Consider the following 5,059-nt stretch of genomic DNA (forward strand, 5'->3'; position numbering starts at 1 on the left):
TAGAAGTAAGAGAATGGAAGACTGAGGAAATGCTCTTCAAAAATGCCAATGTTATAAAAACTGAAGAACTTTCCCAGAATAAAGGAGACTAAAGGCAAGACAACCAAAAGACATATGTGACCCTAGAATATTACTGGGCCAACTGACCACACCAGAATAGGGATGGTAATTGATGAGGGTATGTATCAATGTTAAGTTACTGAAATATTTGTCTCAACTTACTCCCAGATAATTAAAAAAAAAAAGGTTAAACACACAGACAAAAACAGATACAGAAAACAAATGTTCAAGCACATGGAACTAAATTTTAATAGATGAATCTGGGTAAAGGGAATTTTTAAGTGTGTTTTGTAGGCCTTTGTACATATTGCAGTACGTTTAAAATTATTTCCAAATAAAAACTCCCTTTTCCACGCATCTCATCATCTTCCACTTGTCATTTTGTGCAAGCCACTTTTAACACCACCACCTCATCCCAATAAAACCTTCCCATGAGCAAAAGCTTATTTTCTCTGCCTCATGAACCTCTTCTCTCCCTCATCATTCTAAAGGCAAAAACCCTTAAGATGCAGTGGTGTTTCAATATAACCTACAATTTACATCGCTAAAGCATAAAACTTAATGTCTATATTTGTGGTTTTTCATGTCTTTATGATTTCCATGAAAGCAAAACAAAAAGGACATAAAATTATAGTATATTTGAGTGGCTATCACTACTATTCTACTGATTTTTTCTTCAAAAGCAAGACCCAGTGTGTCCAAAGTAGAATTGTTTCCCTATTTTGTGTGTGAGAGAAAGAATTCTATATTTTAAACAAGTATTTGCTTTCTGTATCCAAGCCCTTCTACTTATCAAACTACAAACAAATAAGTAGATAAATTAAACAATCCACCTGCAAAGTAGGGTTATTCATTAAACATCTGCATATATACTTATTTCTGTTTGTTTTTATCACTATTCCCACACAACTCCAGCCCTCTCTCTACTTAACAAAAAGGAACAGTTGTTAAAAACATTTCTTTCCTACTAGGAACATCTCCATGAATCCCTGAAAGAAAAAGAGGATGTAAACAAATCTGAGGACACCAATCTAGTAAAATAATAAACAAATGGGATGAGGCATTTTCTATTACATTTGTGACTAGGGAAATCATTTTAAAATATAGTGTAAGCTTTGCAACAGAATTCTTTTCTACAGTGTAATTGATTAACTTGAAACACACAAACACAGGAAAATGACCAGCTTTTGTTGAAAAGTTGTTAATAATAATAAATGTCTCCTTTAATTTTTTTTCTTTCTTTTTTAACCTTGATTGATGCTGGAAGTTCTTAGGAAATTGTCCCTCTTAGAGAGCTCTCTGAAAAGTGTACTTCAACTGTGAGAGAAATGTAGTAGATTGTAACGTTACACATAGTATCACATTATAACCATAAACAATCCATTCTTGCCTAGCATAGACCACAGGAATGAGTAAATTGTACAAAAAAAGATTCAGAAAAATCTGTGTAAAATGAAGTAGCTCTGATGGAGCAGTCAAAAGCCTGCACAAGAATACTGTGAATACCTAAGAGGAGGTTGCCCCTCTCCAAAAAATGTTTTAAGTTCATATTGTTGAATTTTTTAAACCTATATTTACCGATCTTAATGATTCCCTACAATTTTCTTGAACAAATTTTGAAGCTTAAGAGAAAAAAATTTAGTGTTCTCAATGAATCCATGCTTTTGAAGAGAAAATAAATTTGAACTCCAAATAGTTTAGAACAGAACTAGCCAATAAAAATTCTGTGATGAAAGAAATGTTCTGTGTTCTGCACTGTTCCAATGTTATTAAGCATGCCTGAGAAACTAAAGCCTTAATTTTAATTAAATTAATTTAAATTTAAATAGTCACGTGGAGCTAGTTGCTACTATATTGGACAGAATAATCTGTGACAAAGGGATTAAAAAATTGCCGAAGTCCGGCTGGGTAAAATAACCTGGAGGTGATAAGCAACTTGAAGGTTGAATCAGGAACTGCTTTATTGCGGAGAAGCAGCGGGTATATATCCCTAACTGATTACACATAGCTTGACTCAATTAGCATCATCCAGTTACAGCAATCAGCCAATAAGGAATCCCCACCATCTTAATGGCGGTGGCGTTGCTTCACAAACCACTCCTCCTGGCAAACTGCCAGGTGCCATCTTGACTTGATTTACCGTCCCCAACAAAAAATAATGAAACTGTCACAATACTTTGACTTAATTTTAAGTTCAGTATAATGGCATAAACTTTGCATAGGTGATTTTGCCTAGCAAAACTTAAATCACTTGCACTGAAAATATCATTTATTACTTTTCAAGGTTTATTTTTTATTTAATAAACACCTTATTATTAAGCAAAATAGTGGTGGGGTGCTTAGTAATACTGATCTCAGAATTGAGAGACCTCATACTCAAATCCTAGTTCGGCAACTTGCATAACTAAATACTTACTCAAAATTCTAAGTTTTAAACATTTGTTCTTGGGTGTGGCAAGGGAAAAATATTTCACAATTGTTTGTTCACACATTATCTTTCTTCTCTCTTTCTAGGGCTGAAATTACATAATGGTAAGCCATTGGCTATTATCTGAATGTTCTCTGAGATGGTTTATTCTTGTTTCAATCATTTTTCTTTCTGTGTCCTTAATATTTGATAATTTGTAGTGATCTGTTGTTAAATTCACTTACCATTTTCTAGGTAGCTTCCATTGGGCTAAATACATCCACAGTATTTCATTTCACATGCTACTAGTTTTCAGTTCCAGAGTTTTATTTGGTGTTTTTATTTCTCTGTTGAAATTTCCTGTATTTGTTCATTGGTAGCTTATTTTGTCTTACCTTATCACAGATGGATAAAATGGCTGCTTTAAAACCTTTTTCTGCTAGTTCCAATGTGTGTGTGACCTTAAGAATGGTCTCAATTGATTTTTTTTTTTCTTGAGAGAGATACCAGAATTCCCTCACCCACTTCACCATGTGAGGACTCACGGACAAGAAAACTGTCTATGAACCATGAAGTGACCCCTCACTAGAACCAGTGGACTTCTCAGAATCCAGAACTGTGAGAAATAAAATTTGAAAGGAAAGTGACCACAACACCCACAACACTCAGAGTAACCAAGAGATCTGTATTGCAGCAGTGCAAAAGAGGAGAGGGGGGGGAGGGGGGAAGAAGAAAGAGAGAGAGCAAGAGAGAGTGGCCTGGCAGAAGGGAGTTTTTAGCACAGTGATTTGATCATACAGTAATTGCTAAGGGTGTCATTGTCTGCCTTCAGGCAGATGGGGCAGGGGTCAGATGTGGGTTTCCGTTGCACCAGATGGGTGGGGGTTGAGTGTTCAGACTTGCCACAAACAGGTGATAAAGGACCAGACATAGGGGGGTTTGAGTACCCGGGTTATCCTGAAGCTAACATTAGTTCAGCCTGCGCATGCTGCAGTCCGGCTGCAGCAAAATAACCTGGGGGGTGACGAAAAACTTGTATAGATTGATACAGCAGGAGTGGGAGCCGTTTAGTGTAGGACAGGAGTGGTATTTATACATTCCACACAGCTTATCTTAATTGACATAAACTAGATACAGCAGTCAACCAATAAGAAATCTCCACACTTAATGGCTCGCTGCCCTGGCGTTACTTCACAAACCACTCCCTCTGGCATTTTGCCAGGCGCCATCCAGACTTGTTTATGGACTTTAACATTTCTCTGGCAAAATGCCAGGTGCCATCCTGACTTGTTTACAAACCCTAACACCTGCAGACAACTTAGTTCAGCCTGACCTGCACCTAACAAAATTCTGTTGTTTGTAAGCCACCCAGACTTTGGTATTCTGTGATAGCCGTTCAAATAGACTAGGATAAAATCCATTTCCTACCCCCTTTGGATTTGTGGATCCCAAGCAAATTTCTTGTCACTGCCTCTAGTTTCTTTCTTTTGGCTAAAAAAAAGAGTGACACAGTGAAGTGATCAGGAGAAATTTTGGAACATATCAAAAGAAATTCCTCACAGTAAATGCATTGGCCCCTCCTCTTGTGCAATCTGTAGCTCATATTGCCCAGCCAACTTGGAGCAGGAAGGAATTCACAAAAGTAGTGAGCAGAAATAGCCTGAAGGACGAGTAGAATGTCCCAGATGAGAGTGAATAAGAAAAGCGGGGAAAGATCTACAGCATCAAGACCAAACTGCAGGCTAAAAATGAAATTAAAGCAGGGTGGGATAGAATTCACCAGAGGTAAGAATATGAGGTAAATGAAAAGTGATCAGTCAAGAGTAATGTGGAAGCCAGAGAGGTCAGTGCTGAGAAGCTTATAAAGTATGACTAATGTGCAGTGTTATCATACTATGACTAAGAGATTGAGCTGGGAATCCTGGAACAAGCCAGAAAAAGTGAAATAATGATTCTGTCCTCACCCCAAATTAATTAACTCTGAAGTGATTTTGGAGGTGCTCAGAATATAATCCTATGTCTATAGAATCAGAATCTCTTATTGTTGGCTTGTTTAGTGACCACACAGACAAAAGGCATCAGAAAATTGCCAGAATTCAATCAAAGTCATTTTAATATTTTTAAAAGTTTAAACACAACCAGATAAGAATATGTAAAGAAGGAAGAAATCAGATTTAAAGGTGTAAAGAGCTAATGATAATGATGATGGTGCATGGCAAGATCTTCCTTTAGAAATGGAATATAAAATTACAAAAAAAACCCCACAAAATTTGGCATGCACATGAAGGCAGAAACAGAAATTACTACTGCCTCTTAGTTTCTACCTAAGTGGAATTTGAATCTGAAAAACTACCTTATTATCAAGCAGCATAGGTGATTCCAATGTATTCAAAAAGTAGGAGCCATTGGTCTAGAACTTCTTAATCCAAATTTATATCTACTTAGTAGGTCAAGAAGATGAAAAGGGAGCACAAAATATTTATTTTTGAATTAGGACCAAAAATTCCATGAGACATATCTGAGTATGTCTGTCGTAGTCTATTCTGGCTGCTGTAACAAAACACCTTAGACTGGGTAATTAAGAAGTAACAG

This window comes from Ictidomys tridecemlineatus, chromosome 8 (genome assembly GCF_052094955.1).
Source record: "Ictidomys tridecemlineatus isolate mIctTri1 chromosome 8, mIctTri1.hap1, whole genome shotgun sequence".
NCBI classification, from domain to species: Eukaryota; Metazoa; Chordata; class Mammalia; order Rodentia; family Sciuridae; genus Ictidomys; species Ictidomys tridecemlineatus.